General features: G+C 44.9%; 1 long non-coding RNA gene across 1 annotated transcript in view; it reads left to right on the top strand.

Annotated features, from left to right (window-relative positions):
• Positions 1-1,669: 1,669 nt before the first annotated feature.
• LOC120237044 overlaps positions 1,670-10,424 on the top strand; it is a 32,549-nt gene continuing 23,794 nt past the window's right edge. Inside the window, exons 1-2 of the long non-coding RNA XR_005529837.1 lie at positions 1,670-1,808; positions 3,374-3,468. This is a non-coding gene — a long non-coding RNA (uncharacterized LOC120237044). The remainder of the gene's footprint in view (positions 1,809-3,373; positions 3,469-10,424) is intronic.

The raw sequence follows: 10,424 nt of genomic DNA, 5'->3' as shown, positions 1-10,424 counted from the left end.
GGGCTGGAAAGGTATTCTTGCCAATGGGGGGACGCGGGGTCAACGAAGATGGTTAACTGAGTTCATCTTTCCTCAGCGAGCCAGAAATCGTGAGCGTCTGGAGCTCCTTGCTATTCTGTGTACACTTTAACCAATACTTTACTTCAAGTGTAGGGGCCCCAAAGGGACCTGAGGAAACCGCCCTCCTGTTGCTTGTTCTGGTGCAAGTCAAGAAGCAGAATAACAGACCTCCAAAAGTTGCACAAAGGCTATCTGCCCTTATGTCCAGAGTTCTAAACCTTTTAGGGGATGAGAATGGGGCGCCGGGGAGTATGAAGGCATCCACAGAGAGCTAAGGAGGCTCTTAGGTTTTTCTGGATGTTTTATTCCATTCTCCCTAAGGGAAGGCCACGTAGGACAGAGTATTATTGAACTTGAAGCCTAAATCTCTGCCACTACCTGACACTGATCAGGCATTTAATCTCTTTCAATCTCTCTGCATCCCGTTTCCCCGTTTGTAAAATAAGGAGGTTGTGTGGGTACCATACGAACAGCTAAGTATTTAGGGTTGGCCATATGTCAGGATAGGCGTTTTCCTCTCTTTCTCTTTAATTGAAGTATAACTGACATACAATGTTATATTAGCTTCAGGTGTATTAACACCGATGATGCTATGTTCACCATAACTGTACTTAGCACCTGTCACCATAGAACATTAGTGCAATATCGAGGACATCATGACAATATTTACAAATGACTATAATTATAAGTGATGATACCGTTTATTCCACATCTCTTTTAATCCTCACAACCACGGCGGTAAAGCTTACTAACCCAATTTTACTCAAGACATTCAGTTCAGAGTGCTTAAGTAACACGTCCAAGGTCACACAGCAATAGCCGCAGGGCCAGACCGCATTCAGAAAGGGCCCGACAGGAACACCACGCAGTCCCAAGCCCATAGGCGTTACTCTCCCCCAGGAGCCCAGGGTCCCCTTCCCTCGACCACCGGACACCTCCCCTTCCTCCTCTCTGAACTCCCGGGAAACGCGCCCCTTCCACCACCGGGCATGCTCAGTCGCTCGCGAAGAATCTTCGTTCGGCCTCGGGAAATTTTTCACGCCGCTCGGGCAGCCGAGCCCGCCCCGCCCACGGCTCCGTCTTATTGGATTGGTCAAATTCAGCAAGTCGACGAGGAGGCGCAGATGACCTCCCAACACCCCCCCCACCCTCCCGCCCCAAGCGCTCTGGGCGCGCGCGCTCCGAGCGTGCGTGCGTGCGTGCGTGTGAGTGAGCACGTGAGGCCCCGGAACGTGCACAGAGGGAGGGGGCAGGAAACGGGAGGCGAGGGGCGGGGCTGCCGTTGCCATGGCAGTGACGTCAGGCGTCGGAGAGCGAACCCGCCCCTGCCCCACGCGCGCGCGCGCACACAGAGACAGGCACACGCGCGCGCACCGCCGCTCTCCCTCAGACACACTGGAGGGAAAGGTCAAACTAAAGGCGAGGGAGCGGGGAGGCCGGAGGGAGCCGCCGCCGCCGCCGCGCGCCATGACGGACGCGGCCGAGGCTGCTTTCTCGCCGCCGACACCGCCGAGCCGCGGCTCTCGCCGCGCCCCCTGCCCCCGCCCCCTGGGCCCCCCTCCCCCCGGCTCCCGCGCGTCCCCGCGCCCCCTCCCCACAGCGCTCCGGGCGCGCGTCGGGCCTGGGGCGCGCGCCGGGCGGGCGCGGGCGCGGGCGCGGGCGCGGGAGGGTGGGGGCCGCGGCGGGCGGCCTGCCTCCTCGCGCGACCCCCGGTCCCTCCGCCCGTCCCCTGGGCGACAGCCCGCCAGGTGAGTGCGGCGGCGGGGGGGCAGAGGGCGTCACGAGGGGACCGGGGAGCGCTCAGCCCCCCGCCTGACCCCTTCCGGGGACGCTGACAGGCTCCCGGGACCCGGCCTCTGGGGGGCGTCGCAGGGTCAGCCTGGGGGGGGGGGCTTTTCTGGCGCCCCTGCCCCTCGAGGTCGAGCCCAGGCGTGGTAGGGGGCTCGGCGCAGGGGGAATGCCGCCGCCGGGTCGGAGTTGGCAGGGCGACCCGGGCGTGGGGACAGGCGACGGGAGGCAGGTGGGCCCCTCCCTGGGGTCGGTAAAGTGCGGGGAGGGGGCGAGGGGCCGGGCCAGGTGCGCGCGGGGGCCCGCGGGGCGCTTTCCGGACGCGGTCCTCGGGCAGTTGGGAGAAACTCTGCCCTTGGGACGAGGCGCTGCGCGTTGGCCCGGGCCGGCGAAAGTGGCGGATTTTACAGCGAAACTCGGGGAAGCGGGGCTGGACCGGACGGGAGGGAGAGGGACCCGGAGGACCCGTCTGGTTGGGCACCAGAGACGAACAGATCCGCCCGTGGGTAGCAGCGGGGCATGATGTGCGGACGTTGCCATGCCAATGTTTGCTTGTTTGTTGCTTGTGTTTATTTTAGGACTAAATGATAAAAAAGTTACTTGGGAGACAGGGAACCGCTTGAATGGTCATGAGTTCTTCCCTGGGGTGTGCAGGAAATGGGTAGATCGTTCACATCAGCACCCCCAACGGAATCCGTGCCCAGTGGGCTTTGCCCGTAATAAACACAAAACTCGAGAGCCCCGAAACCCGGCATGTTCGCCAGATGAGTTTCAGGTGTCAGGCTCCGTGTTCCGTGGGAGAAAACGAGCACTCGGTGTGCTCAGGCAGTCGCCTTTTTGTAAGGAGCTCTGGAGCCCATCAGAGTGGAGTTGAGCTCTAACTGCCGGGGTTAAGTAATCACATTGACCCAGAGCCACCCGCCAATCAGGAGCTTCCCTGAGTGTAACTTGGAAGACGGCTACCAGCCCACGACGGTGCCCATTGTCAGTTACCAGTGGTGCGACTGGATTTTTTTCTCTTTCATTTTCCGCTATTACCGTTTGCATTTGCCAAAACGGTACAGTGAGTTACCCAGTTGAAGCCCCCTCCACTAAGTCACTTTTTTAAAAAAAAATATTTTTATTTATTTCTAGGAGAGAGAGACAGCGTGAGCAGGGGAGGGCCAGAGAGAGAGGGAGTCACAGACCGAAACAGGCTCCAGGCTCTGAGCTGGCAGTCAGCACAGAGCCCGACGCGGGGCTCGAACCCACGAACCTCGAGATCATGACCTAAGGGAAAGTCGGACGCTTAACCGACTAAGTCACCCAGGCGCCCCCACTAAGTCACTTTTAAATTCTCAGGCGCCAGCTCTGACATGTCTTCCCCCCCCCCCCCACTCCCCAGCCCGGGAGTTGAAAGTTGTTAGGATATTCCAAATATAACAGCTTCAAGTTGATAGGGATTTTTTTTTAAGTATAAATCCAGCTTAAACAGATTATATATACCAAGCGGGTGATGTGTTTTAAAATTTAAATCTCCTCCAAGGAAACTTGTGGTCTATGAAAGGTGCAGGACTGTGACAGCTGAGGAAGCGCCTGCGGGAGTCTTCTGGGAAGGGTAATAGGACACCAGGACTGCCGGTGAGTGTGAGCCTAACTGGCGGCCCCACGCCGGCTCCCCGCTTGAACATTTCTGACCCGTGGGAACTGCTTCTCTTGATTGTGGATCTTCAGTTATTTGTCATTTTCGGAAAGTTCTGTCAACAGAAAACGGTCCCCTTGAAATTGAGTTGTTGTGGCGTGAACCCAGGCACCCAAGAGTTTCAGTACAGGACGTAAAGGGGGATTATTCAGTTTGGGGTCTTGTTCATTCTTTCTGGGCAGCAGCTTTTGTACCTGGCCTTGGGCTCCGACACCCTTTAAAGGTCTTGTTCCTATTGGCTGTTGCTGACTTATGTCTGTATACAATCCCGCCATGGGCTATTTGAGTGTTACAGCCTAAAACAACATTTCCTGTAGTACAGAAGTAATTTTTTGTTCCATCTTTCTTTGTCTCTTTTTAAAAAGGGAACCGTAGCACTGGGCAGGTCAGCACCTAACTCAGCACATGTCTGCCCCCTGTGTAAGTCTCACTGACCTTGGTAGCGCCGTGGAGGTCATATGTTCATGGAGATAAACTGTGCTTGAACAGCTTCCACCAGATGATAAAGACACATGGGATAGAGATTCGAGACATGCCTGTCTTGATTTTTGTTTTAAACTGCTTTTATTGGGAATTTATTGTGATCATTGCCAAAAATAATTCATTGATTTCTTTTTGGGGAATACATACTTTTCTATTTTACATTTTAAAAAAATCACGTCTTTTTTCAACTTTTGTAGTATTGCTTGTATAGTCTAGAACTTACAGATGGTTTTTGGGGTGACATTTTTAAAGTGCGGGAAACAGGGAGACGGGCAGTAATGCTTGGGTGAATTTGGCCTGGGGAAGCAGCTGTCCTCTAAGAAATTTGATATTTACAAGTACAAAATAACAAAACAAGTAGTAGTTATGTTTTATGATAATTCTATATTTTACAAAAAGGACTCACTAAAAGATACCTTCAAATAATTCCTTACATTTTTTAAAAAATTATTTTTGAGACACACACACACACACACACACACACACGGAGTATAAGCAGGGGAGGGACAGAGAGAGAGAGGGAGACACAGAATCCAAAGCAGACGCCAGGCTCTGAGCTGTCAGCACAGAGCCTGAAGTGGGGCTTGAACTTACGAACCGTTGAGTTCATGACCTGAGCCAGAGTTGGACACTGAACCAACTGAGTCACCCAGGCATCCTCAAATAATCCCTTTTATATGGTAATTACCAAACATGACTTGATTTATAAAAAATCATTTGGCATACAGCAATTTAGGGATAGGATTTGTGTTATATAAGGTTTATCAGTGCTCCTTTAATTGTCCCTTTCTTACAAGTGAAGACAAAGTTAGTATTTATGGGCTTCTTAAATTCAAGTGTATGCTTGCTTCTATGCTACCTATTAATGTTTGAACTGAATGGAACAATTGTCATCTGATTTGTGCTGTGCCATTTAAGGAGCATGTTGAAACCTACTGAAAACGCCAAAATGTTACAGTCCGGTTTGTGTGGAAGTCCATGCAGGGTAGGGTAGTTACTGAGGCATCAAAGGCACCTTGTCACAGGACGCTGTAGCAGGACGCTGGTCCGGTAGTGTGGCCAACAAGTGGTTATACCCAGACTTCAGCAAAATCAAAATAAATAGATTTGGTCTAAAGTCCACATGCAGTGAAAACCGTTACCTTGAATTTTTCTCTAGGTGCAAATTATTCCTCAGAATTAAAGGCTTGATTTTCCTAAGCTATAATTCTGTTTGGGTCACTTGTGAAAAAATTCTATTTTGATAAAAGAACTACGTACTCTGTCAACTTTCCAGGGAGTTTTTGTTTTTGTTTTTTTCTTTTTGTGAATGCAGTTGGATTTTTTTGGAATTGCGGGAGATACCGAATGAAGCACTTGGGGAGTTGTCATTCTGAAATCATTTTGCTTGGGTGATGTAAAAACAGAAAACGGAAAGTGAGTTCATATGAGTAGAACTTGCTTAGGGACTAGCTCAGACTTTGTGGTGGGATATGGGGTAAACGGGGCACAGACTCCATTGAAGATAATTAGTCAAACTTACTTTGCCTCAGGCCTGTCTTCACAAGAGTGACACTCCTCAGCTTTGGAGAAGTATTATTTTTAGAGGAGGACTTTAAAAGATAAGAGCTAAGTGCACGGGTGTAGAAGCGTCCAAAGTATCAAAGTATTTTGAGTTCCTTAATAGTTTTTGTTTTGCTTTTGCGCATCAGCCAGGAAGCAAGAAATTATTTTCATGGTGAATATGGTTTGAGAGCCCAATTTTAGGATAATGGGCAGTTTCGTTCCTCTTAACATAATTGGATATTATAAAAATTGAGAGAACAGCTTGAATGATGCCATTGATTTCTTAGTACAGGCTCTTAGTTCCTTTGTTGAACCCATGAGTAAAAATGAAATTTGAAGATATGATATCAAATGAATTTTTTTCAATTTTTTTAAATTCCAAGGTGTTGTCTCAAAGGATTGCTAATTTTAGAGTATGGTGAAGTTAAAAAAAAAAATTACTTGGATTTATCACTAATGAGGGCATGTAATTAAAAAAGTTTTTTAAACCCATGCAGAAAGTAAGTAGACTGCTGCAAATTTAAAATATTTGTGCCAAGATTTGTGAGAATAGAGATAATGATGAGAATTTTTAATTGGAACTTAAGGGTGATTTATGTTATCAACTTCATTATTTAATTCAATGTCACTTGAAAAATAGCATTTAAATTTTCTGTTCCTAGTTTTCTTCTATGAAGTGCAGTCAGTAGTGCAACATATTTTATGTAAAATTGGGTTTTTAAATATTTGCTAGGCTTCTTAAGCATAAAATATTACCCAATACTAATACTTATATGTAAATCTATTATATGGGACTTTTTTTTTTTTAATATTTTACTTATTTCTAGGAGAGAGAGAGAGACAGCGTGAGCAGGGGAGGGTCAGAGAGAGAGGGAGTCACAGACTCTGAAACAGGCTCCAGGCTCTGGACTGAGCTGTCAGCACAGAGCCCGACGCGGGGCTCGAACCCACGAACCGTCAGATCATGACCTAAGCGAAAGTCGGACGCTTTAACCAACTAAGCCACCCAGGTGCCCCTATATGGGACTTTTAAAAGTTTGGACCTTATAATCTGCAGAAACCTGGACAAAAGTTTTGAAAATAAGAAAGGCCAAGTTCAGAGTTAACAGTCATTAATGATCTTGTAAATTGTATTTTCCTTAAAGGATTTTCTTTCACTGTTGCTTCTTTATACTTTCTAGATGCCGATCATGCTAGTTTTAGTGTTTGATCATGGTATCTATACTGTCAATAGAAAATTCACTTGTGAAAACTACCCTCTTTATCTTCTCCCAGATGTTCTATCTGAGGGATTGTTTAAATTTCACTTATTGAATGTGCTGTAACCAGAAGTTACTACTAAATAGAAAAGTTATTGCAATTTTCACAAACTAGAGGAAAACATAAATTTGCCTTAGGATATTTTATTAGCATTTTTATATTACTGCAGGGACAGTTAAATATAGTATGTATAGTTTCAAACTATTTTTTAACGTTCTAACAACTTTATTTGCTGCAATATTAAACTCAGTAATAGGTGTACAGCCTCATTTAAAAATATCTGTTTGTGGAATGTTTTTCAAAAAAAACTTGCCCTTAAATGGGCAAAAGAAGAAAATTTTACCCTGAAACCTTCTAATTGAATATATAGGTAAATATTTGATATCAGCTATTGTTTTGATGTAATCTTACATATGAGGATTTTTTTGTGTGTTTTTCTAGGGTTACTGTCAAGTACTTTTTACTTTTAAAAAAAGCTTTTCTTTGGGGTGCTTGGGTGGTTCAGTCAGTTAAGCACCTGACTCTTGATTTCAGCTCAGGTCATGATCTCGTGATTCATGGGTAGAGCCCTGGGTCAGGCCCTGTGGTGGCAGTGCAGAATCTGCTTGGGTCTCTCTCTCTCTCTCTGTCTCTCTCTATCCCTCTCCCTCTCTGCCCTTCCCCTGCACGTGCACGCTCTCTCTCTCTCTCATTAATAAATAAACAGTTTAAAAACTTTTCTTTAAAAAAAGACCTTTTAGTCCTCAGATTTTTATTTAGTTTTTAAATTTATTTTATTTTTATAGAGAGATCACAAGTAGGGGAGAGGGGGAGAGAGAGAGAGCCTGACATGGCGCTCAATCTCACTACCATGAGATCAACACCTAAGCAGAAATCAAGAGTCGGTTGCTACCTGAGCTACCCAGGTGCCCCAGGAGGCCTCAGACTTTTATATTTGAAAGAACTGGAAATGAGCAATTTATTAAGCCTTTTCCGTAAAATGCACTAATTTAATTTAGAGCATGTGATGTAATTTATTTTTGCTCTAATCAGAGAGTTGTCTTTATACTAAACAAATTTACAGAGTAATAATTGGCTATTTTGACAAATGTAGGTAATGTAGACTATGCCCAGAAATGATCCTTTGAATGCTAAGTGTTGGACTAAGTTTACAATATCCTATTGAAATGATATTTACCTTATAAAAGACATTTATAGTGTGTCTGCTTAAGGACGCCTTCTTAAGCATGCCTGTAAGTAAATGTGTTATACATGTTGTTCACATGATGTATTGAAGGGTTTAATTTATATCCTATGCTTCTCTCCCCTCTTCCTCCTTTTTATAATTGTCAGTAGTTGGCCTTTAGCCACATACTGTGAGGAAACTTTTAATGCATGATTGAGTGGTAGTTTTTTCCTAGTCCCTTATCTGATGGGGGACAGGGAGATTGTCCTGTAACTCTTCATACATGTTAAATATTGTTGTGAACATTTGGTTTTAATCAATCAGTCTGCTATTTATAAAGGGGGAAACACTGTAAAAATTCTTGAGATGTTGTAAGTCGTTCTGTTCCCCCCTTCCCACCCTGCCTCTAATGCTACTGTGAGGAATGGAGGCAGTGAAGGTAAAGAAGCATTGTAGGGGTTTGATTAGGTGTATAAAGGGAGTATAGTTGTTTTGATATAAAACATGCTAAATCATTGTATAGCTTTTCCTTCAGCTTCTAACTTTGCCTTTTTATTAGTACTTGTGACTGAAGAGTTGGGAGGAGCAAACTGCCAGGAGAAACATATGGGAACTTTTAATCAGTTTACATATTATTGCTGATGGCTGAGGACGATAAGCAGTTTCACATTGATGATCATTTTCAGTGATCACATGTAGAGCTCCAGATTTTATAAGGTGGAGGACAGATGCTCAAGTGAAAAGTGGGGAAGGATTTTCAGATTCACAGTCATTGTTGAGAAAAGTCAAGATTACCCATCTTTTTTTTTTTTTTTTTAATGTTTTTTACTTATTTCTGAGAGAGAGAGAGAGACAGCGTGAATAGGGGAGGGGCAGAGAGAGAGAGGGAGACACAGAATCTGAAGCAGCTCCAGGCTCTGAGCTGTCAGCACAGAGTCCGATGCGGGACTCGACCCATGAACAGCGAGATCATGACCTGAGCTGAAGCCGGCCGCTTAACTGACTGAGCCCCCCCCAGGCGCCCCTCAAGATTACCAATCTTGGAAACACATTACAGTATACCAGTTACAATCCTATATCATCTATTTTCCAACACTACCAATTTTGAATATCCCGTGGCCCTAAACACACTAGTATGTGTCCAATCATAAATCCTAACTTAGGCTAGAAAATTGGTCACTTAGAGTTTAACTGAAGGATGAAAAAGCTGATAATCTTTTTTCTGTATTGTAACACCTTGTTATTAATTTTTTCAGGCCTAGTGCTATTCACTTAGTTTTATGTACTCCCAGCTCTATAATTGAAGAGAAATTAAGAGAATGAATCCTTGAGAAGCTAGAATCCCATTGAGAGAGGTCTGAGGCAAATAGAAGCTAATTGTCTAGATATATTAATGTTTCTTTCTAAACGATTCTGTAAAAGGTTCTAGAGGAAGTCAAGCAGGTTTGTTCTAGTTTCAACCTAGTGCAGTCTTAACTTTGATCAGTTTAAGTATGGAAGTTTGCATTAAGGTTTCTTTTGAGAGCGGGGTTCTGTTTAAAATAAAAAGTGTAATATCTGTGATTTTTAGCATATTTGATCTTCTCACCATTCCGCTTAAATTCTTACAGTGGTTGGGTCTTTTTATTATGATTTTTTAAGACTTTTCTTTATCCAACACCAACTTCATTCTTCAACTGTCTTCTCACTCTTTCTCTCGCTTTCCATGTCAACCCTGCATTCTAGTCCTACTTAAATTGGTCAATATTCCCTGAGAGGAAAATGTTCTCTCACATGTCCCTTCCTTGGCGCATGGAACTGCTGTCCTTCTTACCATGCTGGGCAGAACTCTGCTCCCTTGGGACCTTGGTCATAACTCCATAAAAGCATTTATTTTGTTGTTTTTAACTATGGCCTCCCTTGAGAACAGAGACCGTCTAACTTCTACGACTTGGTGTTCATCAAGTATTCAAATGTCTGTTGAATAATTGCATTTAGAATTTGAGGAGGAGTAGAATTACTTGAGTGCACACTCATGTGAATAAATCATCCCAGGTCTAGTCTGTGCAAAGTATTTTTAATGACATAGCGTCAGGCTAAGTACGTGGAAGGCACCCAGTGGCACTTAGCATGAAGTATAATAAAGCCAAAAGATACATGGAAAACATTAGAGTAAGTTCTAGTGTCTTAAATGAAGTGTCACACTGGATCCAGTTGTTTCATCCTGAAAGTTGCTTGTGAAAGCGTTTTAACAATACTTTCATCCATTGTTGATTGGCCATGGAAAAATTTCTTCGTATATGATTAAAGCTAACAGACTCAAAGAGACCTCTGTATGTCAAAGTATACAATGTATTGACACCCACTCATAGAGGTTAAAAAATGGGCCCTGGGAGCTGCCCTGCCTGAATCCCTACCCCTTTGCAGCCCGTCAGTACTGGGTGATCTTCTGTAAGTTACTTA

This window comes from Hyaena hyaena, unplaced genomic scaffold, assembly GCF_003009895.1.
Source record: "Hyaena hyaena isolate Hyena2069 unplaced genomic scaffold, ASM300989v1 scaffold_169, whole genome shotgun sequence".
In the NCBI taxonomy this organism is placed as follows: Eukaryota; Metazoa; Chordata; class Mammalia; order Carnivora; family Hyaenidae; genus Hyaena; species Hyaena hyaena.
The sequence above is the reverse complement of the archived record's forward strand: the minus strand, read 5'-3'. Positions and strand labels throughout refer to the sequence as shown.